The sequence below is a fragment of the Pteropus vampyrus genome, unplaced genomic scaffold (genome assembly GCF_000151845.1).
Source record: "Pteropus vampyrus isolate Shadow unplaced genomic scaffold, Pvam_2.0 Scaffold354, whole genome shotgun sequence".
Taxonomy (NCBI): domain Eukaryota; kingdom Metazoa; phylum Chordata; class Mammalia; order Chiroptera; family Pteropodidae; genus Pteropus; species Pteropus vampyrus.
In genome coordinates, this window is record NW_011889135.1 from 1107809 (window position 1) to 1116790 (window position 8982).

The following is an 8982-nucleotide window of genomic DNA, read 5'->3' on the forward strand; positions in this document are numbered from 1 at the left end:
TCATGTCCAGAACTGGACTAGGAAGATCTAGAAGGGACTATGCCTGACTATTTCATAGGAAGACTGGACAAAGAAACTGAATGTTTCACCCAGAAAAGAATTGTTCTTAGGCCTTATCTGTCTTCAAATTTTTGAAGGTCTGTTAGAGAGAAGAGAAATCCATCTCTCAGAAATGCCCTTCTTGACCCCCTTCCCCTACAGTATACCTCTCCTGTATGCCTACCCTAAGATGGTTTCCTTCATAACACTTCTCACAACTTGCAATTATTTTACTTATTTGTTTGTCTATCATTTTGTCTGTTCCTTCTCCAGGAAGGCAGAGATTATGTTTGCCTAATTCGCCTCTGTCTCTCTAGCCCTGGGTGTAGTACGGGTATATAATTAACACTCAGTAAAAGTGTGGAAAGAATGAGAAAATAGGACAGCTCAGGAGACCTAGTGTTCTCGAACATACAGACTGATCCCACTGTGAGCTGGGGGGCTGGCTGCTCTCTGACCCAGAGTTGCTAGCTGCTCCTAATTCCACTCCCAGTCTTGTCAGTTTAAGTATAAATTCACACAATGGGTTGCTTGGGGGTTGATATCAGTGGGCTGATGCAAATTTTCTTTATAGAAAAAAAAAAGAGAAAACGAATTTAGAAGTATATGTCCTAATAATTATTTCTCTTTCATACAAGCAATAAAGTAAAAAGGTCTTTTTCTGCCAACTCTAAACACACACACATACACACAGTGGGTAGTTCGACTTTACTTGCAGGCATTACTAGTAGAAAGCAGCAGACTATAAGTCCAGCCACTCTGTTTTGAAGCAAACCAAGTAACCAATGAACCAACCAACCAACCAACCAACCAACCAAAAGACATCCCTGAATAAAACAATTCTCTGCTTCTAGCTGTTGATTTCAAATATATGGTATGAAAAGATGTCTTTAAAACCAGATATTCAAAAAACTAGACACTTTTTTGAGCCAGAATTATGTAATCTATCTCAAAGTAGCAATTTTGCAAGATTTCTTAAATGGGTGATATCCACTTGTAACTTTGACAGATGCACTTTTAGTAGTTCAAGAAATGGCTCTCACTTCACATTTTAGGATTAAAGGACAGCTTCTAATTTATATGCTGCCCCCAGTATGCATGTCAAAAGACTTTACCAACAGGGCGAGTAGAATATAAGAAATAAAAGTTGTGTAGCATGTGAAGATCTGATTAAACAAAACAATGTTTATTCTGGATGCAGAACTTATGTAATTTTTTTTTTTTTTCCTGAAGATTCAGGAAAACAAAATGCAAATTCTGAAAAAAAAAAGAAAGAAAGAAAACATTCAACAGTCTGTGGAATCAAGTGCAGGGCCCGTGGCAGGAGTCTACATTACTGATATAAAGTACTGTTATTATGTTCATGGCCACAGGGACCAAGAATATGGCTACAATTTGAATCCAGAACCATATGCCTTAGAATATTCCATTATTGACAATTCTTCCCACATAGCCCAGTGGGAGTCATCTTTTTATATGTTTGGTCAACGTTCAAGAAAAATACCATCTCGTTATTACTGGAAAATAGGAACTTCCTCTCCCCTTCCCTATCAACTAAAGAAAATTTGTAATTGTCTGCTAGGTCTCTTAAGCCTCTGTTGGACAGATGCTGGGTAATGGAGGAAGGGAAGAATTGAGGAGAATTCGCAGGATCTTGCAAGCCCTCTGACCTTCCTGTGGATTCTCAATATCTACTCTCTTTTCCTTCCGTTCCTTTCCACCTTTGATGAATCCTTTAATGTCAACCATCCATAAAAATTAGCATCACTCACCATATCATATCTTTAGTGTTTCATCTTACTGTGTAGGATCTGTGCCTAGCCTCAAAAGTACCAGATTCTACAATGTATTTGTCATCTTCTCTGGATGTTTAGTAATTAAAAAGCATGGAGGAAAAATTCATGCTAAATTTGCAAACCCAGTAAAAAGGAAGATTGTTTCAAATGATTTAAAGTATTTCCATTTTCATCTCAGATCTCTGCTTTGTTGGTTACTGCTCTGTCTCAAATTTTTATAAAACTAGGATTTACCAGACACTGTGATTCCTAGGAAAGGCTTCTTGTTTGTCTCAATCAAGTCTAATGCATTTGTGTTAAGGAATCTAAATTAAGTGCCTTACCACTTCAAGCAAGGGAACAAGCTCAGAAGTGTGGTGAATTAATAGAAGGGACCATTCAATAAGACTTTTTAGGTTTGTTATTTGGCAACATATAACTCCACATGCAATAAAATCTTCTCTGGTTTATGTAAATTACTAATGACATAGTATCTCCACACTTAACAAAACTTTATTCTGACTGATTATGATTTTTAAATCAAACAAGAAAAGGTTAGAGATGCTGCTCTGTTAACATTCTCTCCTCACTTATTTTAATCATAAGAGCAAGCCTTTGCTAGTTTGTCCAGGTTAGGTTACAAATCAAGAAAAATTTCAGCAATTATATTTTCTTATATGCCTCTTTATATTTTCTCCTGGAGACCTATTATAGTTATATTTGAGCTGCTCAATATATATTTTATGTATCAGCTTCCCTTTCATAATTTTCATTTCTTTATGTGCTGTGTTCTGAGAAGTTTAATCAATTGTATCTGCTAATTTACTAATTATTTCTATAATTATGTGCAGTCTATTGTTTATTCTATTAAGGTTTTAAAAATATAACTTCTAAGACTTCTATGCATGAATTTATCATATGCTGTTTTATAAACTATTTTTGTTTTATAGATAATATTTTCCTCTTAAAGATTTTAGAAAGCCATACTTTAAAGTTGCTTTATAATTCTTACTTTTTGCCTGAAAATTTTTTAGTTATTGTTTGCTAACTATCTTTCTCAGTGCCAGTTATTTTTGTGTACATTGTAATTTTTTTGAAAGGTGGGGGCTTTTTCTTTAATTATCTCTATGCTCATCCCTCTCATCAAATGATTTCAAAGATGTCTTAGCCTGGCCCTCAGTGATACACATCTAAGAAGCAGGTCTGGCTTATCAGGTTGGATTTCTTATCCTGCAGGAATATAACAGTTCCAGGCTCTTAGCCAGAGCAGGATATTCATTGCTTAGTTCCCAATATTGAAGGTATATTGACTTCCTCCCTTCTCCATAGGCTGCAGCCTCATGAAGGAAATGGGACCTAATTTGGGCAGAGAGTGTAGTCCCAGATCTCTACTATGCTGGGGCGTGTTTGATCCCTGATCTTCATAGATACGATTTTCTAGTCTTTGGTTTGAGCTTCTTTCCATTTCTTTGTCTCGTTAAATGGAATTTTAGTTCTGTCTTCTATCCTAATTGTTGTTGTTCTGATGTGCGTGCGTGCGTGTGTGTGTGTGTGTGTGTGTGTGTGTTTAAAGTGAAAAAGTGAAAAAAGAAAAACTTGTTCAAAGTTGGATATAAAATAAATCTAAAAGTCGGATTTTCTATGTAGTATGTCTTCTGGTCTCTTTGAATACTAAGTACAATCAATAATCCTTTGAGATTTATTATAAGTTTTCCTATTTCATGTCATGTATTTCAAATGAGTCGTTGCTGGTTCCATTATTTTTTGAATTGGTAAGATTGTGAGGATTCTTGCTATAATTTCTGCTACATAGCGATGTGTATAACATCAACAATGTGTTAAGTGAGTGAGGCTAAATGGGTATATAATACCAAACGTGCTGTCCTTTCATATACATCTGTCACCGGCCTGCTCACACTCCCTTGCTTAGTATGGCTAATCATTAGTAATGGTAGAACTCCATTTTAAAACTTGAATTGGATGAAAGAAGTTGATTCCATGCCATTTTAAGCTTTGCAAGATAACTCCATCCATCCAGCTCAATGCCCTGAAATGATTTAGAGAGTCAAATATCAATGTGTATGAGGGAGAGTGAGGCCTTTCTCTTTGCAGGGATCAGGGAGCCTTATGAGGGTGCATTAAGTTTTGACGTGACTTTTGTTGTTGGAACCTCCAGACTATTTCCCACCCCTACTCTCTAATGATGAGGGGCACTCTCCTTCTGTTGATACATATGCCTGAGCCACAGGGTCTGATTCACACCTTGCATTCTACCTGCTTCTAAGGTAGATCTGGTAGAGTTATTTAAAACAAATGCTAGTGTTTATCATTGTGAACTGTCACACACTCTCCGACCTTTATGCTCTAGGAACATACTCTAAACTCTCTCATATTTGTGTCTTTGCTCATACCCTTTCCTAAGACTTTTGCCACCCTCTGCATCACCAAACTAGTCCAGCAGGCACAAGCCTACTCATCCTTTTATGCAAGATTTTCTCCATGAAGTTTTCCTTAATTCCACTAGATAGATACAGGGGCTCTGCCCCTATGGGCACCTGGTACACACATGTATCATTGCAATCGCTACTTCTAGCATGTCTTCACTTATCTGTCTGGGCACTCTATAAGGACAGACTATGTTGCCTCATATTTATTTCCCCAGGGCATAATATAGGCATTAAAATGCTTGTTGAAAATGAGCAGGACAAACAGAGACTCATGGACATGGACTATAGGCTAGCGGTTACCAGAGGACTATAAACTCGTGGTTACTAGTAAGGTGGGGAAGGAGGGGATAGGTAGACAGTGTAAAAAGGGTCAAATATAGGGTTTAGGGGGAGGGTGAAGTGGGTAAAGGGTGAAGTGGGATTGAATATATGGTAGCTGAAGGAAACTGGACTTTGGGTGGTAAACACAATAGAATATGCAGATGTCAAATGATAATGTACACCTGAAAATTATATAATTGTATTAACCAATGTTACCCCAATAAACTTAATTTAAAAAAATGCTTGTTGAATGGATGACTGGTAACCAAAGTATCCAGAGAAATATCTGAAATGTTACCATCAGAGCCAGACACTCGCTTTGGGATGAGAGTTAAGAAGGAAACCTCTAGCTCAACGGCTTACCTTTGTTTAGTCACAGGCATCTCAGTATCTCTGAATTAGGCCATAACTTAGGATGGCACAGTGAGCAAGAGATGGAACCAGGTTGTTGGTAAAATACCAATTGAAATTGGGTCTGACTTCATCGAAATCTAACTCTCCAGAAAGGAATAGCCAGTTCATTTCATTTGGTCAAATAGCCTCAGTGAAATTATACTTCTTAAATGCTTAGCAGATATTAAAACATTCAATTTGTTAGCAGGCAATATATAATAATTAACAGAATATCTTTTTTCTAAGTTGTTGGAGATTTGGGGTATAACATCTTCTCCTCCAACTATTTCCAGCTCCCTTCCCCGCTTCCTCTGCCAGTGTTGACAGTTAACTTGGTTGAGTTACATTCAAAAACACTGTGACAGGTGGGTATTCTTTAGCACATGAGTTTCTACTGGGCTCTGTCCAAAGAGGATTACGGGTAACCAAATTCTGAATTTGGAAGAGGAACGATGTGTCCCTAAAATCCCTATTTTCATAGTAATCCTCATGGGATGGAGGCCGGGGATGTGCTGTCCAGCTGCTGCTCTGGGTGGATATTCCATAGCCTGGTCTGGAAAAGACTCTGGAAGCACAGATGTGTTTACAGTCCTTGTGGGTTCCAAGTGCCCCTCTGCACAGATACTCTGTGAATTTGGCACTACTGGAAAAAGAGAGTGGTGGTGGCCAAACTCGTGGCTCACTGTGACATTTGCTGGAGGAAACAAGGGAATGTCGGCTTTCTTCCACAGTTGTGGATTTTTAGAGGAACTCTTAGAATGTGGAAAATAACTGTTATCTCCATTTTCTCTCCCTTGCATCCTCATTTTGCTTTACTTATAATTTAGGTGCAATATTTATCAAGGAGTATTAGTCCTGAGTTTTAAAAGATGTGTTACAATTTGCTCTTTATGTCGTAAAGATTTTTAAAATGTGCCTAGTACGTTAGGACAAATAGGTTAAAACTTGAAGGAGCTCTAGAGATAATTGAGTTTTCATAGATAGAGAAACTGAAGCTAGAGTGCTGTGACTTCTGGAATATCATCTGATAGCAATACCATTCTAAAAGTGGGGTGTGAACTCAGATATCCTTTGTCAGGCCCCAGGGCTCTTTTTAGTGCATCAGGAAACTTGACATGTTTGTAGTTATAGAAAGTCTTAGGTCATAATCTCAGTGAAGCAGGGCTCTTTAAAAATATTTAATTAAATTATTTTTTCTACACTATAAGCAAATGGAAATCAATCTGGAGTAGATTCTGAGTGTTCTAAAGTGCAACTTACTTTTAGTTTCCATTGATAGTCTTGCAACAACAAATATATCTGCAAAATAGCTAGGCAGGCTCAAGGAAAATGTTGTCAGTGGAAATATTTTTTTTCCTTCCATAACAGGAATAAGGAAAATTGAGATGATGACTGTCAGCCAGTGAATATTCCATACAGCAATATAAAGTGATTTTGTGGCTGATAATTATGCTGTCATATTTTCTGATAGAGTTTAAGTTCTAAAAATGAAATAAAGTCATCAATCTGAAACCTTTTCATGGTATTTGTCAATCTTTTCTTTTTTTCTTTTTTTAATTAAAAAAAATCAATTCCTGATCGAAGTCTCTAGGCCCCAGAAGACATGACGTCACTGGGGTTAAATTAACTTCCTTTGTACTTTGCACAGGGCTATACATGAGTGATTCAGTTAACATTTGGGTGCTTCCCAAGCTTCCATCTTTCTTGAGGAAAGAGGAAAAGGGGCTGAAACTAGAAGGTGGAGGTTTTTAGCAGTTGGAATCCTCGTTCAAACAGAAATAAAGAACACTTTGCCTTTGATACCTAACCGCAAGCCAAACACAAATGTTCTAGAAATTTGAAGATTTCTGGTTTAATTGCTGTATCTAAGAGACTGATATATATGCCAATCCCCTTGAAAGCTGTCAATCTGAAATTCTCTTTGAAAATCAGGTGCTTTGCTTGATACTCGGCAGGCAAGAACCATGGGCACTCAGTCATCCAGACCTCTCAGGAGAAAAGCTTCTGCTCTTGGTAACTCTACATCTCTTCCTCACATCTCTTTGTCATTCTACATTGATCAGCTGCGACATGGAAACTGAAAGAATCTTAAGTCATGCTGCAAGACTGTATATCCTGGGAATTCTCTGAGGAAAATTCACACCCTTGACTATTTCTTTTTCTGTAAACACTGGCCAAGATAATTGATTCCAGAAATTTATGGACTGCATTGACAAGTGTAGACTTGCTCTTAAATATATGGGATTATCTACCCATCCGGGAACTGAATCTATGTAACTCATATTATTGGTGCTGAAATCAGTCATAATATTGACCTCCTTTTCCATTAAAATCAAGGATGCCTATCACTGAACTCAGGGAAAATAATATTTTTTATATAAAAGTGATTGCCATATCCAAAGCCACAGTTGATATCAACTACCTTCCCCACTCCCGAGATCCTTTAACGAAGCATGGAGGGAATTAATTTCATAGGCTCTGGGATTGCCTTTTCCAAAGCAATTATTTTAACAAAATTATTTAGGGACAATCAAACAGGAAAGGGGGACACTGAAAATGGGTTAGTGAAAAGACCACAGGCCTCACAAGTAAATGGATACAGGTTAACAAGATGTAGGAAATAAACTAAGTGATTTGGCAAATGAGTTAGCTAACCTCTCTGAATCTCAGCTGTCTCATCTGTAAAATGGGACTAATAACATTTCTATCACAGTGTTGCTCTAACCATTCACTAAATACTGCATGTGAGGTGCCTGGCTCATAACAAGAACTTAATAAATGCTAATTTCTCTCCCTGTTAGAGACTTGGATAGTGCTTTTGAATTAAGTGCTGGTTTTGCCCTGAAAGTGGTTTTGAGGTTCAGCAGGCTTTTGTCGGCACCAATGGAATGATATTGGGCCTGGCCAAGAACCCATCCCCAAGAAGCCTGAGGAGTCAGCACCTTGTCGGCCTCTGCACAAAGTGTGGAATCATGGGTGTTGCCCCAGATTCCACTACTCAAATCTACTAACGCCAGTGCAGTGGTTTCTAACACCTGCCTGGTGTTGTATTATCATTTCCAATGTCTTATTCTTGCAACAGCTGGAGATAAATTAATTTTTGAGAATCTCTGGGGGGTCGACAAACAGGTACTCTGTTAGCACTGGGCAGAGATTAGGTTAGATTGAGAGTCAAATGGAGGTACAAATCCAGGGGGGACATTAACAACAGGGGCTTATCCTCACAGAACATGGAGCTTGTGTGATGATTCTATGGAGCTGGGTTTTAGTGGGGACTCAGGCGCCAGATGTGCACAGCTGCCTTAGGGAAGCTAACCCTGCCAGATCAAGAAAAGCCACACGCTGCTGGTTGATTTACTTTTGAGTGAGATGGAAGGGTAAATAAGTCTCTTTTAGGAGAGAAGAATAAGATCGTTACTGTTTATTATTTATCAATTTATTCTTTCTTTTTATTTTAAAATCTAAATGCAGTCATTTGTCTTTAACTCACTTTTCTCAATCTACAAGTAAGAGAGTAAGTTTGCAAAAGATTTTTCAATTCAAATGACTGGTTTAGAACAGGTTCTATTTATTCAATAATAATATACTTTTAAAAAGGCTATTATTTTTCTTGATAATTTCTTAATGTCATGTTATGAAAAGGAATGAGCTGCTGATCCTGTGCACAGAAGTATTGCTTTTATAATTTTTTCTATTGTGAGGAACTTTATTTTATTTAAACCACCACCAACAAATACCGTTGCTAATGGTCAGATATACAATGGGAGTGTCTTTTCTCTGGAGTAGTTAAAAATCCATTGAAAATTATCTGCTCTGAGTTTTTCTTTGTTGTAAGTACTATCATGGTCTCTAACACAAAAGTTTTTAAAACTTTGTCATGTGTTATTATTAAGGAATATTTACACTTCTGGGACTGTTTTTAAGAGAACCAGAGTACTTTTGAACTGAGTTATGAAGAGAACACATTTAGGCAAGATTTATACAGAAGAAAGATAAAGTACAGAAGC